Source organism: Camponotus vicinus, unplaced genomic scaffold (genome assembly GCF_025532165.1).
Source record: "Camponotus vicinus isolate PSW18456_S1 unplaced genomic scaffold, iyCamVici1.0 SCAF_6, whole genome shotgun sequence".
Classification (NCBI taxonomy): domain Eukaryota; kingdom Metazoa; phylum Arthropoda; class Insecta; order Hymenoptera; family Formicidae; genus Camponotus; species Camponotus vicinus.
The window spans coordinates 1,605,804-1,628,604 of NW_028141978.1; the positions used below are offsets into that span (position 1 = coordinate 1,605,804).

General features: G+C 36.4%; 1 protein-coding gene across 4 annotated transcripts in view; it reads left to right on the forward strand.

Annotated features, from left to right (window-relative positions):
- Nachralpha1 (nicotinic acetylcholine receptor alpha1) overlaps window positions 1-22,801 on the forward strand; it is a 127,050-nt gene that overhangs the window by 1,993 nt on the left and 102,256 nt on the right. The window contains exon 1 of one of the 4 annotated variants that reach the window (XM_083103549.1): window positions 6,848-6,986. The exons of 2 other annotated variants lie outside the window; for them this stretch is intronic. The gene's annotated coding sequence lies outside the window, so the exon portion shown is untranslated. Of the gene's footprint in view, window positions 1-6,847; window positions 6,987-16,047; window positions 16,096-22,801 lie in introns of those variants that run through there. One more of the 4 variants, XM_083103551.1, reaches the window with a different exon arrangement.

Genomic DNA, 22,801 nt, shown 5'->3' on the forward strand with positions numbered 1-22,801 from the left:
ATATCTCTTGTTGAATTTTATCTTTGCCATTAACCTGATACTCTCTCTCTCTCTTGAACGGAATTACTAAAATACGATAACTGAAACACTGTTATCTTGGTGCGTGAGACGTGCACGTGCGATAATGTTGTAAATTATGGTCGATGATTTATTTTCGATGAGCTCGATGAGGAGGCAGTTCTATTTAGCGAAGCAGGATGAGAAAATTCGATAATGATACGATTATGATACCATAATCCTGCATCGCCACTGAAATCGCGATAGCCATCATGGCGACTGTATATATTGTACATCCTATAACAATATGTGTTTATCTAAATATTACGTGCATTTCAAATTATGATTAATATTTATCTTTCGATTACACAAATCCTTTGCAGTTATAAAAATTTCTTATTAAATTTTTGAAAGATAATTTTGTTTATTGAGAGACTTAATAAACATTCTCTTACATATTTCTAAGATATATGTGAAAATATTATTTGAATAATACTTATTTGATGATATATATTTGATAGAATTGATAGAAATATAAAAATTGATTTTGATATAGCGAATGCTGATCAAATGTATCTTCTGACCTCGCGTTTCTTTACCGAATGATTTTTGCATTCTACGTTTTCGATTAGAATAATTGAGTGTGTGAGCAAATCTATCGAGGATGTCGATACTCCAGATCGGCTTATCTATCTTTCGGGTTGAGAATACCTCGGGGAAATACGTCTAGTACGCGCCAGGTTACTCTCGTTTCTACTTTCTCAACAGCGTTATCTTTTACGAATATTAATAATTATATTAAAGTTGTCTAGAAAACAATGCATATAAGCGGTGCATATTACAGAAAAGAAATGCAGTTATTAAAGAACAAGCACGGTAACTTTACTGAGATTTAATTACCGTATTCGCGTTACAAGCTTACTCGTAAAATGACCAGCGAAAGTGAGACTTTATCTCGTCGTAAAATTACCGTCGTGTAGTGACGAATGTATATAACGGGGATAATTAAAAAACGTTCTACAAATTCTCACGATAATTTCTAGTATAATTTAATGCCCGACTTTATAGAAACGAGTAAATTCGCGTCGAGCCTGGCAAAGTGCATTTTCGCGTACGTCGCAACCGCATTTCGTGTGCAATGCACCATATCACACGGTGCCGGTCGCGCCATAAAAGTAACGTGTCCGTTAAGACTTAATAAAAGAGGATTTCGTCCAAATGCGATCGAGGCGGAAGAAGGGGTTAACGGCGACTGCAGCGGCCTTTCCCGGCCTTGCCAGGGCTAAATCCAACTACGGAAAATCTTCTCTTTCTCTTTCACGAAGCACGCGTGCGGCATTGGTTTTCCTCGGTGTACATACGCGGTCGGATAACTCGCGGATTTGGACCGCGGATGCGAATTCTATACACGATCGTCTCTCATTGGCGCATGAATTATTGATATCGTTGATCTATATAATGTTTCATCGGGATGTGTCTTTTGTACGGTGCGGTGAATTCCCATTCGCTCCGCCAACTGTTTCGAATGCCATCGAATTTTCACGAGTAAGCCCCGATCAGATCGCATCGACGAGGTAAAGCAGAGGGTGTATCCATGTGTCGTGCAAAGGCAACACACAATCGCTCGAGCCCTCGTGGAATTCTCTCTACTGTGCCTGTGCCGCGAAACAAGAACTTCACGCATACCGCTTACTTTGGGGAATCCGTGTAGATACCAGCTACCGGAAATACCTCACACATACTCTATCAAATCCAAGTGCTGTAGACTGTTACATATCTGAGGTGGTCTCGCGCAGTTTGCTGTAACCGACATGTGTGTTTTCGCTAATTCGAAACATTCTGCGATTAACGTGCCGATCAACTCAATCAGTACACATCTCTTTCACGTAAATTCTATTCAATGGATACATACATTTAAATTATTAAATTAGATTATCTTAATTTTCTTTTGATAATATGTAATTTTTATTGCGATATGTTTTCTTTTATGAATTAATTTTTGCAAAAATATTTATATGTCTCTTTTATATTATATAGCTACATATATAGCTGCATAATTAATATCGGTGACGTGAAAAGAATATTTTCGAAAATATTCTTGAAAAATATATTTGAGATATCGAAAAATATTTCCAGATCTCCTTACAAATCTATTTTCTTTCATAATAGCCATTGACAGATTTTCTTAGTCATTTCTAAATCATTTACGAACTTTATTTTTAGCAATAAGAGTTCTTTCTGATTATTTTGATCTCGTTAAATTTAACATTTTTAAAGTGATCAGCTACATTGTATTAATAGTTCTTCAAATGGCAAATATGAATAACAAACTAAAAATGAGAAAAATGGTATTTTATTTAAATCTCAATAATTAAAGATATTAAAGATGATAGATAGTTTTTATTTTATTTTTATATTTAATGCTATTCACATTGCATAAATAAATCTCAGAATGAAACGGTCGCATTTAGAATCTTAGTGAGAATGCAGGTCAAAAAAATATGAATGTCCGTTTGATACGTTTATTGAATACGCGATGATATGGGGTAAGAATACATGAGATGAATTTAGAAAACTGAAAGCATTATCTTAAGTAATACTTTACTTTAATAATGCCAGCAAATATATCTCCTATAAAAATAATCTTGGACTGATTTGGCGACATTGTTATATACTGGAAAATGTAAGGGGCATATCAAGAGAACACGGGAAACAGAAGAAAAATGAAGAGCGCAAGTTATGTTTGATACATCCGCATCGGATGAAGCGTTTCCCATCGTTGGGAACCTACTAACAGGATGGACGAAGAGCGGAGACCAAGAGACAGATAAGCAGACGGAAACGGACGTATACAGGGAGTAAAGGGAGGCGAGATCGAGAAGCGTCTTTTTCTTTTTTTTTCGCATCATCCCCCGCGCCTCGTCACCATTTCTGCACTCCGTTCAGCACCCTCTGACGAGTCGACCTCGCACCGCCAGTGTCAGTATCGACTGGGGTATCTCGTGGAGAGAACAAGGGTTGCGAGGGCAGAGGAAAGAGGGTTGCTGAACACACGGAGGAAAACGAGAAAGAGAGAGAAAGAGGGATGCTGAAATAGAAAGGGAGAGGATCTGGAAGGTAGAAAGAGAAGAATATGGGGCGGCTCGCCGATTCTCGGCAAATCTCGTGTTCAGTGCCGTATGCGAATCCGCCTTTTACATTGACAATGAGATACTGGGTGAACACCTAACTTTTTGGCGTATAATCGTCTCATTAATCATTGTCTAAATCTTCCTGTCACTTTGATGAGTTACCGTCGACAATGGTGCCGCGACGAGAAGCATATCTGGAAATTTCATCCATATGAGAGGGATGGGCGGATTAATATACATCATATTTACTTACCGTGTACCTCGACTGCGAAGAACTTTATTTCATAATATTATGTTGACATAAGGTTTATCGACTGATAGGACTCTGTCATCGTAATGCGCATTTCAAAGATTTTTGTGTTAAGAGATTGAAGAAGTCGTTATTTCACATTTTGCTTTAGAATATGAGCGCGTAAAAGCTAGTAATCAAGTACTGAAATCTGATCTTCGTACAAAACAATATGTACTAGTAGAAGGTACGAGTAGTTTACATGTACGTTGAATTATTGTAGTTTCATATATTTCATACTCGATCCATGTTGAAAACCATTAATTAATAACACGATCGATAATCTGAAATGTCTAAAATATCTCTAAAATAGCACAAAAAGTATTTATCTAATAAAAAATAATTTTTTAAATTGTCAAATTATATATAAATACATCTATATAAATAATATTAATATAATTATAAATTAATTGAAGATATTCGCACTGTGCATTAGATGCATTTGATGTAAAAATTGAATATTATGTACCGATTTATATGATTTTACAAATTATAAAAATCTTTTATCATAAATATTAAAAATGTTTCTTTTGCAAAACTTTTTTTAAGTAGAATATTTTTGACCAAGAAAGTTTACCTTTAATAGTTAAAATAAAATAACGAATTATATATTTTAGCTAAATTTTAATCAAAGCGGAGCACATTGCGCATCGAAATTATACTCCGAGTCGAAAACGCTTGGAACGAGACGACAGTGAGCAAAGTTCGTTAACATGCCAAACAAGTTAACGATCGCCTAAGCGGGCTGATTATAAGGACGATGATATCGCGCGGGTGTCGTCATTCGCAGGAGTACATCGCGCGGTTACGCATCGTCAACGATGCTGCATTTATTCCTACGCCAACACGGGGATGATAGCGGCACGAATGCGCGCATACATTCCTGTCGGCGCGTCACCGCCTCGAGGTTTCCACATGGTCTCGCGTTATATCGAGGGCGAGTCGTGCAATGTTCGGCGCATCTCGAGCGTTCTCGTAGCCGGTCCTGTCGGTGCTGCCACATGGCCGCGCGTCGTGTTTTGCGGGCTTGGCGAGCTTTCAGGGGCGGCACCTGCGTGGTAGGATACTCTCGCTGGCTCTCGCTCGGCGTTAGGGTGTCAGGACGAGTGAGAAAGCGGGGTGGCGGCTCGGCTAGGTTCGGCCGACTTCGCAAGTCATCGCCGACGTCTCGCGTCGGGGCTTCCACATGGGTTGGTATTGGCTCCCGGGGCGCAGGATGGCTTGGTGCGGCGGGGCTCTAATCGGAGAGAGACTCTAACCGTGGTACGGAGAACGAGACGGCGTAGGGTGTAGGAGCGAGAGGGAGAAAACACGGTGGCGGATGCGAGAGGGTATCCGACGCGCGGTATTGAGAAGGAGAGAGTGCGGGGATGAGACGGAAATAGGGAGAGGGAAAGAGAGAGAGAGAGAGAGAAAGAGACAGGCACGGCTTTCGCCACAACACCCCCCGAAACGGGCAGAGCGTCAGTGCTAAGGTGGGTTGCTCGGTCGGAACATTGCCAGAGAGAGAGATACGTCCTGGGAGTGCCTGCCTGCCGCACTGACACGACTTCTTGGTGCAGGACTCGCAGCGGTGCAAGGATCGGAAAGAACGCGCGCACCGGGAAAAGTGACTGATCGAGTGGCAATGACACGTATGTACGCACTCGCGTACACACACGCGAACACAGGCACACGGGACTCGGGTAAGCACGCATGCACGTAGGCGCGTAAGGAGGACCGAGGAGGGAGACCGAGGAAAAGATCGAGAAACGAGGGATAGTTCGGCAGCTGGGATCCGCCGGGAGCGCGAAACAGGCGGTAGCGGATCGCGAGTGGAAACAGCGGAGTGCCGTATGTCGGGTCAGGCGACAATCGCGGGAGAGGCGGTGGCGAACGAGAGCTCGAAACAACGGCCGGAATCATGAGAGAGGAGGTCGAGCGACACTCGACGTTCATCGGAATGTTACATATGGCCGGATCGGTGGCTTTTCGCTTAGTCGGATAGACGTATCGGAGTCGACTGGAAGAAGGAACGAGGAAAGAAAGATAGATAGATAGATAGATAGATAGATAGATAAAGAGAGGGAAGGTCTCGGGGGGTCGAAAGAGTCAGGAAGATATGTCAGAGGAGACGAAAGTCGGTAGGAGGTCAGCGTGGCTTCAGGGTGGCCAGTGGTAACGGTGGTGATGGTGGTGGTAGTAGTGGTGCAGTGGTGGGTGCTCTCTAGGTGAATGATCGTCGTCGGCCTCGTGGAAGAGGCGGTCGCCGCTTATGCGGGCCGCCGCGTGTGCCGCATCGTCGCTCGCGAATAACTGGAATTTGCCGTCGAGGGCGGCAAGAAGAATCGGTGACGAGAGACGGTGGTGGCGGAAGAAGGGTGTCGTCGTCGCCGCCGCGCGCGATATCGGGGCGACCGATCGTACGTTAGTGGTAGTGACGTTGGCGGTGGTGGTAGTGGTGGTTGGATCGCACAGGGTGGAACTACCGATCACCGGCGCAGCACCAGAAGACCGTAACAGTCCGCGGTCGTCGAGCTGGCGGCTGGCAGGGGCCGCTGGATTCCGCCGTGGGTTATGGCGAGCTGGCCCGCGTCACGGGATTCCCGTTTCACGAGTATGACGAAGGGACGACCGAGGAGATCGCGCGCGAGCCCGATTACCGCGAGCACCGTGATTACGACGAGCGCGATGCCGATGATCGCCGTAACTACCGCGACTGCGACGACTGCCAGCGTAAGCCAGAGGATCGCGCCGCTGCCGAGAAACCCGACGAGGACGACGATGATGGCGATGACGACGACTACGACTACTACTACGAGTACGACGAAGATGACGCCCGCGCCGAGCAAGATGCCGCTGCTGCTGACGACGATGTCGATGGTCCCGGCGACACTGACGACGATGCTGAAGATGGCAGTTGCGCTCGCCCCCGTTGTCGCTGCCCCCGGAAGTTCCTCGTTTCTCGGGCCATCGAAACCCTGGTAGCGGAGGCAACGGTCGCGCGTCTCCTCCTCAATCGTTAGAAGCAGTGCTGTTGTGCCGTCCGGATCTTCCTCCTCTCGGGGCTATTTATATCCGTCGGTGGTGCGTCTGGTGGGTGCTGGTGTGGTGGTGCGCCGTCTACCGATCCCTCGTGTTACAGGTCACTACTGCCGGCCGGCCGGCCGTTCGCGTACCCGCAGTGCGGCGGTCGACCACCGGCTGACTACCGGAGGGCCGTTATCCGGCTGACGGGCCATTATCGCGCCGCGACAACCTCGACAGTCGTTGTTGTTACGCGCGGGGGCGACGACGTACGCGACGGCGACGGTGACGAGGACGAGGACGGCGGCGCGGACCGGGACGAGGACGACGATTACGACGACAGCAACTACAACGACCACGACGACGACGACGACGACGTCGGGGATATGTGCGGGTGCGCTACGTCCACGCGGCGAGGACTCGGGACTGCTGCGGGTAAATCGGCACGGCGCGCCAAGTCCTCGTGTTCGGTGCATAGGACGCCCGGGATACGGTAGCTCGTCCTTCGGCGTTATTCCTCATCGACGCCCGCGGGCAATGTGCCCACCCGCCGGGATAGCAACGTGAGTACGCCTCTTCGCTATTGTTCGCCCACTCCCTCGACGCGCGACTATGGAAATGGCCGGTTCTCGCGATCGCGTCACCTTTTTATAACGCGAGAGAACGTTGTTCGTGCGACTCGACGCTTTCCGTAATCGCTTCAAATTTTCTTTCACTTTCCTTCGAACGTATTTTTGCGGGTACTATGCTAGTGACCGGCATTATTGTCACATTGATTAAGCTTGTTGCTGGACAAGCGTGCACCGGACCTTATTATTGTTTTATTGACAAATCGATTTTTTAATATTCTTTCGAAAAAACAAAGAATTAAAAACATCTAAAAAATAAATTTAATTTTTTTTAGAATATTGATTAATATTTTGATATTTCTCGATTGTTTACATCGGGTTGTTATAAAAATGATGAAAATAATTTATACTGCTACGAAATAACATCAATAATGGACAATATCCACACATCGATTCAAATATCGAAGCTCCAAAAATATGATTACTTTTTTCAACTATTCAATATTTGAATTTTAGAAGGTATTTTTATGACAGATGATCTCTTCTATTTAGAAAATAATGTCAGTTCTAGTTTTAAAATGTGTACATGCAAATTGGAGAAATTACATAACATATTTTATTTTATTTTGGAAAATATATATTTTAGATTTAACGCATTACATACATATATGTGAAATTAGGAAAATATACTTAAGCGCATTGCAAACAATTAAATACACATAGTAATACTATATTCATGATATCGTTAATAATTTTCTATTACAAATAATATTGCAATAATACGAAAGTGAAATTAAATTATTTACTCGATTTGTAAGCTTATGTTAGTAAATTTGCGTAATTCTTAATTACAAGTTTTATTATTTCGAATCGATCACCGTTTCTTAAAATATTTCTTAAAAGTATCTGCTTTGAGATATTTATATTGTCTTTGCCGCGGACTATTTTTAGGCACGTTTAATTTTTGTAATGATATTCGCGAAATTTTAGAATTTCATGCTTAAAAGAATGAAGTACAAGTAGATTTTTTTCTTATTACGCAGAAATATATTTCGCGCAATAGAAAAAATATAATTAGCTTTTAATATTTTTTCATATCTTCAAAAAAAATTCTAAAAACTTTTTTATATTTTTTATAACATGTTCCGAAGTAACTTTTATAGTCTTTTTTATAATTGATTAAACACATTAAAGGTTGCAAATCGCACTATTCTAACCAATGTCTTTCAACCACGTTTTCATATATATTTTCACCAAATAACTAATTGTAAGATTTGTACACGCCACATATTCTATGGAAAGAGACTTTGTAGTTAGGTAATAACTTAATTAGCAATTTAACGTTCCTCTGATTTCAATTGAAGTCGAGGACGGGAAAATAAGGTGCCAGATGAGGAATCGTATGTTTCACTTATGAGTGACTCCGAATAACTCGCGCGAAAAAAAATGAACGATCGATCGATCGAGCTCGGCCCCTCTAGTTAAATACACGCCAAGGCTATTTCTTCGCGACGCCCGCGTCCTTACTCGAAGCGAAGGATAAATTGCCTCTTCCCCTGAACTTTTCTCCAGGAAAAGCCACCCGAAAGCTCCTACGGAGTCGTGCGAAAACGTCGGAGTGCTTTCAAGGGCCTGGGCGTAGTCCTCCTGCCACGCTTGTCTGACCTCTCTTTCCCTCTTTTACTTCCAGCGCGCTCGCTCGACTTTTACACTCGCGGTGATTTAGGATTTTTCCAAAACGGATCAATTGTTTGCATTTGCCTCTTTTACAGTAAAAAATGATTCCCATTTTTAATTCCTATATTAATATTTCATCTATAATTATACTTATACGGAATACAAAAATAAAAATTGAATGATATATTTTTCAACAAATTTAAATTCAAATTTCTCTTAGCAAAAACGTTGTAATTATTTATTAATACATTTTTATTTTTAATATTAAAAATCTTTGGAAATCTAATTTAAAATTTTATTAAAGTAAATACAATATTAAATGAAGAATTTCTTTTGTTATTTTTAATTAGTTTATAACAAAAGTTTTTAACAAAAGTTTATGATAAAAAGTCATTTAAAAAAATTTATTTAAAAAATATGATACTTTGCTTTGATATGTTAAAAAGAATTAATCTTGGATTGATTAAATAAATTTTCAAAATATTATCTATTTATTTTAAAACATCTTGCGTGTAACATTCTGTATTAGAAATATAATTTAAAATAATTATTAAATTTAGAATAACTATTTAATTTAAAATAATTATTATTACATTCTTAATTTTGTAATTTTATTTTTTATATTATATTTATAATTTTTTAACAAGATAATTTATATTATATTTATAATTTTTTAATAAGATTTAGTTTAAATTTATGTTTGTGATTATCATGATTATGTTTTTAGACGCTGAACAAAAAACATTATTGTAATTATAACGATATGAGACGATAATGATGTTATTGGATATTTAATCAAGTTTATTAAAGCCAATCACGCCACACAATGCGTGGCAATTTATTACATTTTATACACATAAAAGAATTCGAAATTTCACATGTTATTATTTTCATAAACAACGTTCTAATACTTTGATATAGTGTTAATATAAAACATAATACACACACATATTTTTATTTATGTCAAATTTTTGTAGCTTTTAATATAAGCTTTCGCTTATTGAAAAGATTTTCAATCATTTTTCGAAATGAAATATATAAATAATAATGTGTAAATTTTTTTATTTTGAACAATCATATTGTTATTTATCCGTTGTTTGATATATATATATATGTATGTACGTGTTTGCGAACGATAAATTGTGAAATTCATCAAAATTTTTCGTGCGAATATTATTCGATGGTTTACACAATCCGGTTGAGACCCGGTTTAAATTACGAGTGATTTGCTTTTAATCGGTATAACTAAAGAATTCTGAATTTGTAAAAAATTTAAACGGGCGATTCTATCATTTTCGAAAACGCAGTGTTTTGCAGTAAATTTATGTAATGCCCGTTATCCAGCAATGGTAATGTATCCAATATTTTTCTCTCAAAGAGACGCGATGAGTTGTACGATAAAACGTTTCATAAATTTTTATTTGATTATTCATACGTATTTGAGCTGCTCTCCTATTAACATTATACATTGGACGACATGGTAAATATTAAATTCTCCTTCAACCGATTGATATTAATGTAATAGCAGAAAATAAAAGTATGCATGTGATGGTACCCAATATTTGAATATTTTAAAAGTGAAATTATGCTTTATCAGAATCGTTGTTTTTATCTTTGAAGTATCAATAAAAATATGTATATATATATATACAACATGTAGAAAAATATACTGATACTTTTGAATGCATTGACGTTGACATTTACGTCACAATGCGCATAATAAAAGCGACAAGTTTAGGTAGCTGACACTCTAAATGATAAAATTCTGCTGTTTACATTCGTATCCTGTTTTTCTTTGCGATGAAAGGATAGCTTGCATTTCACAACGACATAGAAATAATGTAAAATGTTCAGTTTCTACGATCCTTCTTCTTTTCCGTCACTATCGTGTCATACAGAACATCACTTATCTAGATTGTAAACATGAAATGTTCGTAAAAGAAAATTATAGAAAAATACAAAACCCTAATATCGTTATTCTTATCATGAAAATAATGAATAATTACAGTCAATGATATGATAGTCAAATTTACAGTTCATTTTATTGAATATTAAATTATAAATGACATTTTTCGTATCTTATTATATGTTGCTTTCAAATAAAACAATATATATAATCAAAGCTATGTTTATATCAAGATCCGAAATAAAGAAAAATTCCGGGAATTTAATTAGATTTGTACATGTCAAAATTTTTTTTTATTTTACCGTAAAAGAAAAGGATTTGAATTTTGTTTTATATATAAAGCTGTGCAATATCTTTTAAGTAAAATGTCTCGAAGATTAAGAGGAAAATTATTGAGATTTATTGATTATTAAATTTTTTTTTGACAACTTTCCTCAATATACAAAAAGAATTTCATAGCGCATACAGTCGTGATCAAACTTTTAGATTTATATATACTTGCATATTTTGTTCGCGTGTTCGATTTAAAAGGATTTAAAATGCGTTCTATCATAGTTCTTACGTGCGCAATAAATCTCTTTGCATTTATGTCATGAATTTTACTCTCTTTCACTTTATCTCTTTTTATTTCTTTTTTCTCATCTCGCCCTCTTTATGGTCACTTGCTGTACCCGCGATTAAAAAAAAAACGATAATGCGAAATATAATATCAGCAACTTGCGCATCATGTTGATGTGCAACTTCCTTTTCACCTGATAATTTTGAAGAATGACCTTTGCTCAACAAAGGCGATAACTTGTATAAATGACGGCGAAAAATCGTTGGGTTCTCGTCGAAACTTCCGTATCGGAACTGCTGACGACAGCAGGACTATGACTTTTTTCGGCGAGTATCGCAGGCACGAATGCGGGAAAGTTTTTATCTATGTGACGGTTCGACCGAGCCGTTTGGTCCTTACCGCGACATTTCCGGATAAAACGCGACACTTCCGGCATGTTGAATGAACTCAGGTTTCTATGGAAATGCGAACGAATGTCGAAATTTGCTGACGCGTCGTTACTTCCGGAAACGTCGTCATTTAACATCATTTTATAACGATGCATCCGTTAACTGTTAAAGTATCCCGTTAAGATTAGATGTAACACATTTCTTTCACACATGATTTTCGACAAGACATTTTTCTCTAGGAAAAATAATTGACTTCGAATTAATCAAGCGGTGACACGTTCCGTGCATGGAACCGTTGCAAGAAGCGTCGTTGGCGAGAAAACTGTCATCGTCAGTCAATCGTCTCGTCTATAGTTTGCGGCGTGTGATTTAGTAATCTGGTCTATATTGATATTATTCAAATTTATGATCTACCTGCCGTACTGACGGATGAAATTTACATTCGAATTAACGTCCGGCTCTATCGTACCAATATTCAGTTTGCAGTTCGTTTTTCTCTCGAAGACTTTCGCGAAAATTCTATTTGCTTCTTGATTGATCGCTGCATATAGATTACGATCAAGCAGATCGAATAAATTAATGGCCGATAAACACACAATCAATTGTATTGGGTACCATTGAATCAAAAATCGTTTGTAATAATAATAACAATTAATATTGTTTGAATGTGCAGAAGCATGGACTAATATTCTATATCAATCTAAATTATCGAAACTATCAAAGCATATTTGTAACGTCATTTTTTGTTAAACTCGAGATAACCAACAACATCAATAATTTTTATTGTCATCTGATATTTTGAGTTGCTAAATGCTTTGATTCTCTTGATTGCGATAAATGATTCAGTTTTCAGAGAAGCGCACAAGGCATCATTTTATATTGTTTTAGTATGCATGTATTTGTATTGTATTATTTTGCAGCTATTTGTATTGTACCTGACATACAGGCAACGCGTATGTATTTTATAATTTAGAAAAGACAAAGAAAATGGAGAAAGAAGCGTCTGAGAAAAAATTTGTTTTATAATCTTTCAGTAATGTAAAATTGCATGAATGATCTCAATTTTCTGCTCCATATAAAATTAAAGGTTGCTTCAAACACTGCCATTATTCACAGAGTTTTTCTCTTTGGGCTATAATGTGCTAAAAAAAAAGAACTATCTGTAATGAAATAACGCATATAATAGAAATAACGCATATGAAAAAAATTTATGTTTTTCTTTTGACAGATTAAAATATACAGAAGATATTAAAAAAAAATTAATCTTCCGCTTAAAATTATGCCATTTTACGAGATACTAAAATTATGTTATTATACGCGCTTAATTCTCGTCTTATCATTTTTTTACTAGTAAATGAAGCGGTCGATTTTTGTGTGATATAAACGTGAATTACCAAGGAAATCGGTGCGTAAAAAAATGGGGAAGAATACGTGGGGAAAGATACGTGAGCAAACTGATTACGCTTGTTAAGTTCTATTCACGCTGATGCGTTTTAGTGATAAGGTGAAATGGGGGAAGGATACTCATTAAGCTCAATTTCTATGTTTTAACACTCAACTGCGACCAGGGGTAAGTTATTTTGTCGGCCGGCAATGGCCGTTAAATTATATGAAGCATTTAATCAAGTTAGTAGCTACCGACCGCGATATAAAAATTCAGGAACGTGGGAGACAGGATACCGGAGAGCGCGAGAAGGATCGATTTCCGGCTGCGGCTGTTCGTCCGAGAGTGATCCGTTTCCTCATTTATGGCGAGCATTTAATGCTGCTCGTGCGAAGGGAAAGAAAGAGGAAAGAGGCAATTTCCGAAATTACGGGTATGTTTACGCCGAGAAACGCCGGCGCGTCCAATCGTGTCATAAGAGGGAAATATATTTTGTTATTAAGCCGAGGTTTCGTTGAATCAATTAAAGCCACTATACATCACCGCATGATCCGCATAAACATTATACACACCCGTTGGCGTCGTATATAGTGTCGGCTATCGCGTGTGATTTTTCTATCCGCCATAAGCTTTTAATGTCGATTCGCGCCATGAAATAGTTTTCTTACGAGTCACGTACATTAATTGCGTTTTGAAAAATTTCCTGCACAAAGTGATGATTAAGTGATGAAAGAAAAAAAATAATGTTTAAAGAAAAACGTGCAAAAATAATATATGTTTCACGTATAATAATGTGTGCGAATATAATTGTACGTTATTGCAGATGACAGATTACAATTTAATTTGACACATGTGAAAAGTTGTGACAAATTATAATAATCTTCCCTGATGTTTTCTCACTAAGGAAAACTCCATTCTAAACTGCTCATGATGTATCATTACAGAAATAACGCAGCAAAAGTGGGACACTTTCTGCATAATTATTTACACAAATAGCTAATTAAAAATTCAAATTAAAATTTTGCGTTTCATGAATATTATCGTTAGCTTTGTGACGTAACCTAGTAAAAAGAACCTGAGCGGAAGGCAACAATAAATATAAACAGAACACATGTGTGCATTGCCAGCAAAAAATAATGATTAAACTTATGTAATATAAATATAATTAAAATAATAAAGCAGGTATCGAGGGATCAATCAGAGAGTTACACGGCCGAGACGTTAACTAACTCTTCAAAGGAAGCAGGTTGGCTGTTTGTAGCTTTTTTTACTCCGTGAGCAATACTAGGCGATTGCGGACAATGTTTAAAGCGACCGAGTTGGTCGTTCACTGTGAAGTACTGATGTTACGCTCCATAGTCGAGTGAACCGCACCCACCGTATTGCTCTATTTTCTTACGCGTACATAATCGAGTTACATTCAACGGGCGTACAATGTTTAAATATGCTAAATTTATATCTGCCGATATGATGTAACGAGAGAGGATCGTGAAGATTAATGAATAATTTGTTTCTGCGAGGAATAATATATAATATAATATTGATATATTGAAGATTTATGTATCAGTGTGGTAAATAGGTCTTAAATTTTCATTACCATACATTGTAATGCATTATTTTTACTACATTTAACACAGGAATATAGAATTGTTTGTTTTAGATAAATATTTCATTAATATATATATATATATATATATATATATATATATATATATATATAAGCACTGTGTTAATTTTTTTTTATTATTTTTAAAATTTATTTTACTTTATCTTTTCTTTGAGTTATAATTTTCTTTATATTTCATAGATAATTTATTTTTATATATACATGTTAGAAATATAATATTAATGCGATGATTGTGGTTGTTTGGATCATGATTATTAAGTTAAATGAATGAAAATGGATATAATGCGTGTAGATTTTAACAAGCATGTTAAAGTTAACGAATTAATTCAATTTACGGTTTCTGTATCGAAATATGCAATGACCGTGTTTTTCGAGAGTAATGCACTTTGCCCTAGTACGGAGATGTAGGTTAAATCGATTTTTGAAAGCAGCATACGCGTTTTATAAAACTTTCTTTCAAAGCATCGCACGATATACATTCTAATCATTGCAGTTAGTATGTATAGAAGTAATAAAACAAGCTTTTTTGATTCTAAAAAATTCTGCTACTTATATCAGACAGTGTAATTATTTTAATTTTTTTCAATATAGCTTTTATTTATTTCTTAATATTAAGATAATCTGGTTTCTTTGAATGAATTATATATTCGTAAATGATAGATATATTGTGTGTTCGCGCGCGTACATACACACACATGCACACACATATTGCCACCATAAATAGAGATTTGTACTGCATTTTAATGAGAAATTCTTTAATCATTTTATAAAATAGATTTTTTTTCTTAGTGGAAATGTTAAGAAAATATTTATCACAATTTTTCCAGTTTTAATATTGTTAATTTAATTAATTAAGTAAGATTTGAATTAAATTTTCTTAAAGTTTGTTCAAAGTTACTTCAGAAATATGGTATAATGTATATATATATATATTTTTTTTTAACTTTACTGAAAGATCTTTATTTTTAATCGTTAATTATTTGAGCCGCTTCGTCGTTTTTTTGGAGAGAAAAAAAATCGTAAATCTTATCTGCTTAAAAAAATATTAAAGAATAATGCGGTGAAAATGAGCATATATTTTGAAACCTTTTTTTTAAATAATTTTAGGATATTTTTTAAACCTAGATTTTAAATCACATCACATATTACACACATACACAAATAGCAGAATTAATTTTCATGATATTTTTTATATTGTTTCGTTTTAAATTATTATAATTATTTCATCTATTTATTTCGTAATGATTGTTTAATGAACAAATTTTTGTACTATATTGAAAATAAATGAAAAATGAAAAGCTTTTTCTTAATAATGTGGAAAGAAACATTAAATTTTCAAACCAATGGGATGTAAATAGATACAATAGGAGAATGTAAACATATAGGATAGATATATATTGTTTGTTTATATATCAGTCTTGCTTTACCTTTGGCAATATCGGTCGTACCTCAAGCGTTTACAATACTCACACAAGCGATCAATCTAAGCAAGAGCTCCGAATTCAAGCATCAATCACGCGCGAGGTCAACGCGCGTCGATTTACAGGCAGACATTCGTCAGGTACAAACGTAGATAAGTTTCTCGATATAATAAAAAGAATGGCGAAGCTGAGTCAACTAAAATTCGCAATTTTAAATCGATCAATCGATCGTGTTTTGAAGCCTCTGTATGCGATCAAACTGGATCGTCTCTCTCGAACCGCATCAATTTCGTCTGATCGATGGATGTCGGGCCGTTCATCTATCCGCCATAAGCCGTTTGGAACCGGTCAGTTAATGAAATCTATAACGTACCTGCGCGCACAATCGAGATGTTAATTTTGGCCCGTCGTGCGATGGCGCGGTGTGTGCCGGATGCATTTTTCATGCGGGCTTGAGTCCGGGTCGAATGCAAACCGGTCCAGTGCCATCTCGGCGTGAAGTGTTGCAGACAGCGGAACCATGACGGAACCGAGCTTTATTTTCTCTCTTTCACAAACGTGGCGAGCGATAAAGCACTTTGTGATGCAAATGCCTCGAAATAATAATGCCGCCCTCTGCATCACAGGCTTGCTCTGCGAGCCGTCTATCGAATAGTTCCATTCAGTTGCCTATTCGCGGATAAAGTTGACCGAGTTTGCTTCGAGAGAGAAAGAGAGAAAGAGAGAGAGAGAGAGAGAGGGAGAAATAGAAAAAAATGACGATTACATCCTGTCAAAAAATGATGAAATATAACATTATCAAAGCTGTTTACTAATGAATAATTTATAAATAATTTATATCGTCAGACAAAATCATTTATTATCGAATTGTTAAGAATGTCTAGTTTATTTCACAAAGTTTTAAAATGAGTGTAGAGAATATCTCGTGACATGATTTTTAAAAAAACTAAATTTTTCTGAAATATTGTTATAACTATGGAAAATCGAAATATAAAATTAGAGATAAATATAAAGAAGCGAAGGGAGAGAAAGTGTGTTATTGTTTGAATAAAAGAAATTGTTTACAAACAAAAAGATATTTTAGTGATCTTTAATAAGTACGTCAACGTAATCGAAGGGTGCGAAGTAAACATCTTATAATTCTAACACGGTCTATGATAAATAGATTCCTACATTAGATTATGCTTCGTGAACTAAATACGGCTTACAGCTCTTGAGGCGGAAGATCTAGATGTTGCCGTTTGTACGATACTCTGTTATTCCAACGTGCCATTCCCCTACTACGATATTCAGATAGAATTATTGTCTCGATAACAAAGCGCGCGCCAGACAACGTGGACGATTTTCAAAGTTACGAGACAGTATACACGAGTCAGGGTAAGCAGAACCTAATTACTTGTACGACTGTTCAATCCAAATCTCGAAAGTTCCTTTCGTAGAAGATTCAGTGGACTTTAATGCTATATCAAATCTGGTGGTAATTACAATTTTGCGAGCTTGATAATATTCCGCGGACTCGTTAAATGATATCAGACTGTCTGAAACTATAATCGACATCCGGTATCCGGGTAGATACAGGAAATAGGAGGTAAATCCTGATTAGACTGACCATTGCAGCACTTGCTCAACGAGCTTGGAATCGATATTCTTTAATAGAAAATTTAATAGAAAATTTGAAATAGAATTATTTTATTTCAAAATATATTATTCTGCTAAATTTAAGTTTCTTTAAATTTTTTATGTGTTCAAAGTATACAAAATATGTGTCCAAGGAATACAAAATATTTATACTTTTGAAATTATGCTAAATTAGCTTCCACAATTACACAAATATATTGCCAATAAAACTAATTTTTCTAATATTGATAAATATTTTTTTTAAGTTTCAACATTTTTAAAAATTTTACTTAGAATTTTGTTTATTATTTAAAATTTCGCTCGAAATAATATTTTATTCCTGACTTTTCACAAAATTTTAGATTTCTCACATTAAATATAATTAATCAAAGAGGAAGCAATTTAAAAATGCTTTGATATCTCTTATATTAATCCGATAATTTTCAGGCATGAACTTTAAGGCAAAAAGATGTAGATGTATTTCTAGATAAACTCTTAGTATTGAAGATTACATTTATAAAATAGTATGTAAAAGATTTAGTAAAAAAATAGCAATAAGAAGGTGATTAAAAAATATGAAAAGGAAAATTAAGCGATGAGAAACCTTAAATATGGCAATGATAAGAAAATATTTTATACAAGATAAAAATAAACAAACTTAAATTTATAAAAATAAACATATATATGTAAACATATATGTATGCCGGGTTTATAATTAGATAGATTGATATATTTGTATAAATACTATTGTTCTACAAGTATAAAGACTATACGTCAAGATACAATCATGAAATAAAAAAATAATAGAAAATATTCCGCGTTATATAGCCAAATTGAAATTGACGTCAGCGATTTTTCTCCTTGTTGGCACGTTTATACACAGACAGACAGTCTAAGTATTGAGAATGACAGGTGATATATAAGAAAAGGACAGTGTCGATTGGAAAGAAATGGAAGTCGTGGTAATATTGACGTGTCAGTACGGAATTATCTTTATTTTATTTTTTATTTATTTCGACATTCATATAATTCATCCATATACTGAAGAATATAAAAATATTGAAAATTTTAATTTCTTTGATTAATTTAATTACTTTAATTAGTTTATTGAATTAGTTATATATATGTGATAATTATATATGAGGATACTACGGCTAGATTTGACATGTAAATTCTGGGAATCTTAGTTGATGTTACAGCAAACTAATCAATCATAATTAACTTGGCAAATTAATCATTATCTAGAATAATTAATATTAATTGAGCAATTACCAATATTGTCATAATCGTAGTTAAATAAGGATTGATTTATGAAAACGAATTTAATAATTTTACAAATGATTTATACAGATATTAATAATAAGCTATATAATTAATCGTGTTTTTAATCAGAGACTATAATTCTTATTCGATTGTCGGAACGATATTTGTATTTTTATCCCAAATATTATCTGTGTTATCGATTCTGTTTATAGTACTAATAAAGATATTATGGATTCGCGCCAGTTTGAAACTTTCACGCAAATCATTTCTTGCACTGAGTCAGTACAATCGATCGTCGTTTCCTTCGTGCTGTATTTATGAGACTCGGATCGTTCGCTGATCGTTGATCGCAATACGCGAAAGATGTGGAAAGTTTGAGATACAGGCACTTTTGCATGAGCTCGCCAAAGTTTCAAGAAATACACATCGTGTAACGATGCTTCTACATAGGTCAAATCAAACTTCCTTCGAAGCTACAGTATTCAAATAGAATACTAAAGGTTTATTTTTCTTTGAAGAGGAATATCGAAACCAATTGTCTGTCTCCTGGGTATTGATAGTATTATGGATAGTATAAACTGTATATATATTATATATTTAACAATTTGAGATATAATTATTTGTATTTATTTATTCTTTAAGTTAGTTGTACGATCATGTTTCATTTCCTGTTTGTGTTCGCAAATTTGTTACAACTTAAATTATACATGATAGGTTTCTCTTTGCAATTAATTAATAACTTCATATACGTAATACGTGTATCATTCAAGTTTGTGATAATGTAATGTGTATAATATGACGATAGTAGAAATACTATTAATTTGTTAAGGATTAAATGTAATTGCGAAAAGAGAAATTTCTCCTCCAGCGCGAGCTCAGGAACTTTGAAGCTCTCGTTAATGACGGAAGTGCAGTGATACGAGAAATTCCGTCAATTTTCGAATCAGCGCTTAATCACTCCAATGCGCTTTCACGCTCCTCCTCCAGTTTTTCCTCTCTCCCTTTCTCTTATACGTTGGATTGTACGTATCGTACTATTTTTTCGAGAATGTTGGAACATCGTTACCGATATGAACGAGCGTCATCGCGAACTTCGATCGTGAATAGGACAACAGAAACACTCCGCCAAATTAAAAAATATGGCAGGGGTCCAATGTCCTGCACGCGTTCTGGCACGAAACTACGCCCGTGATTTCTTTCCTTCCATTCGTCGAAATTCAGCCATGCGGCAACGACGGCTGAATTATTCCCGAAGAAAATCCCGGCCATTTTCACGCGTACGTTCTCTCGTGCGAAATGGCATGCCGGGCGTCTTGAATCACGACTAGCTATCTGTCCTTTTGGCCGTCTCCTCTTTCTTTCTTGCCGACTCCAGGAAGCCCGAATCCTTCCTCACGTTCTCATTAACATATCGTTGCGACTATCTGAAGAAAAATACATGGATTAGTTCTAAATTCGATAATGCATTCCACAATATATATTCTTGTTTAACGTGATTCAGAAAGGCAATTTCTTTTGTTCGAGCGTATATTTAAATTTTTAATACACGTATGATTTCCATTTTATAATCATTCATTGTATAAAGTTTTAATTGTACATTCGTCGCAGTGTTAACTTGGAATAATATGAGCACACGACATAACTATAGGTATATATTTATCATGGCAGCACGACTGAAAAATTGTTACCGAGTTGTTATTGAGATAAAAAAATTTTTTTTATTCATGCAACTCGCTCGTAGAAAGAATTTTTGTGATCATCCTAGCTGTCACCAAAATATGTTTTATACAACGTAGTCGCAACGAAACGACGAAGAAATATGAATATGGAAAAGCCGTTATAACCACGCGTACGTTGTTGCTGGTGTCTAGTTGCTGAAGCTTCTCGTTTACAAAGCATTGAAAAACGAGCTCGGAAAGTTAAAATATATCTGCGACCTTTTTTTTACCTTCTTTGTCCCTACGCATATTTTTAAGGGCTGGTGCATTATTTCGTACTTTTATTTCAAGTGTGTCTCGGGCATTAGAGCCGACGATGCATTCTTCTTTTTGGCTGTACGTAGGATTTTTGCAACCGTAGAATTGTACATCCTCCGCATAGCGACAAGTGTACTAACATGTTACGCGGTTTTATTTTCTGGATTACTCCCTTTTTGGTGTTCCCAAAAATTCTTACGACGGAAAAGTTGCAGCACGCTCGTGACGTTTTATTTCTGTGGTTTGAATATAGTCTTGCAAGAATGTGCATAGAAAACGCTGTAACTACTATTGTCCATTATATATAATATTGTACGAGCGTTTGAAACGAAGTCGACCATGAAAATTAGACATTGAACTATAAAACTAGAACTTTGTGCGATAGCTGAAATACGACTTTCGGTGAGATTGAATTGTTATACCATTCATATAAGAAATTTAATTAGACGCACTAATCCATTTTTTAACGCAATAAAAGAAGCTTTTTTTCCTCGAGAAACGCTTTTATACTTGAAAAAGTTAAATAAGTCGGTTATAATATTACAAGAATAAACTGATCCTTAGCTTAAAGCGCTTTCTCTGAAAACAAATTTCTTTTGCGGGAGCATCCTTAGGCTCTTATAAAAAAAATGATTGTGCTTTCTCTCTCTCTCTCTCTTTCTCTCTGTTTATACCGAGAAAAAAATAGATTAAGGGAGTTATATTCTTACAGTAACAAGAGTCGAATTAAGAAACTCCTTGGCTTAATTCCCCAATTAAGTCAAGGAAACAGCGTATCAAGTGAATGGAGGGAGGCAGACGCCTTGAAAATTAGCTTGTTTCGTTCGCGAAAATGGATTGTATTCTCGACGCGGGATGACATCGGTCGGGATCAGTGGACAAAAAAAAGAAGGGTTGCGTATATTCGCAGATTTATAAATGGAGCTAAGTTTCGCCGCAGGGTATCATAAATATATGGCGCCGCTGTCATTCGAGCGAGGCTCCCGGTAGGCCATCGTCCACTCTTCGGGATCGTTCATAATTCACATTCGATTTAAACAAAGTTTTCAAACCAGTGCGATTTGCTTGATACAGTCGCATCCCTCTTTTTGTACAGAATTTTCCGGCACATTTTCTTCTTCGTACATTTCCCCTCCAGGGAGGTGCGCATCCCCGGAGCTAATTCTGGACGCGTCCCGCTGGGAAACATTTTAATTCGGTCATCTCGTGCTGCGAGTTCCAAGCACCTGTGTATGAGCAACGCTTTATGACCGTATTTCTTACGTACCTCAGGTGTCAAAACAGAATCGTGAGTGTAAAGTATAGTGTCCTCCGGACCGGAAAAAATTAAGAATGACACATTTAAAATGACTCTTTAAATATATCGAAATCTTGTCAATTTTTGATTTGATTGAGACATATGATACATGAATTTGCATCTTTGCATTTGAAAATTAAAAAGAAGGTATAGTAAGGTACGATAATACAATAATATGCATCTGCAATTAATTAGGGGGTTCATCAAAATTTTCGAAACCTTGTGGCCTTTCTGACTCCGATGAAATTTTTCCCTAAGTGAAAATCTATTCTACTCGCGCGAACGTAACCTCAGCTTTTCTCCGGATGTTTTTAATACTCGGGCATGCCACTATGCGTTTATACCTAGAGTCCACTCTCCCCCCGCAAGGAAATATTAACGGTTTACCGACAAGGGAACGGAATATTTGTAAAACTATGCGTAGCCCTGGGGCACTTCGCGGGGAATGCCAGTGTGGAGATGGAAGTATGAAGAGCTTACGGGGAAAATACCCCAGGGAAAAGCATCCGAGGTGAGCTAAAAGCGCTTTAAACTACACACGTACATACATATACATATCGATCCAGTCTTGTGATGGTTATAATTCGTCGCGATTATTCATTGCGTATCATTTTGATAATTGAATTTTATGAATATTTTCAAAATAATCGGCCGTTACCCTCGATCCTTGATTCCTTATGCACAATTGCCATT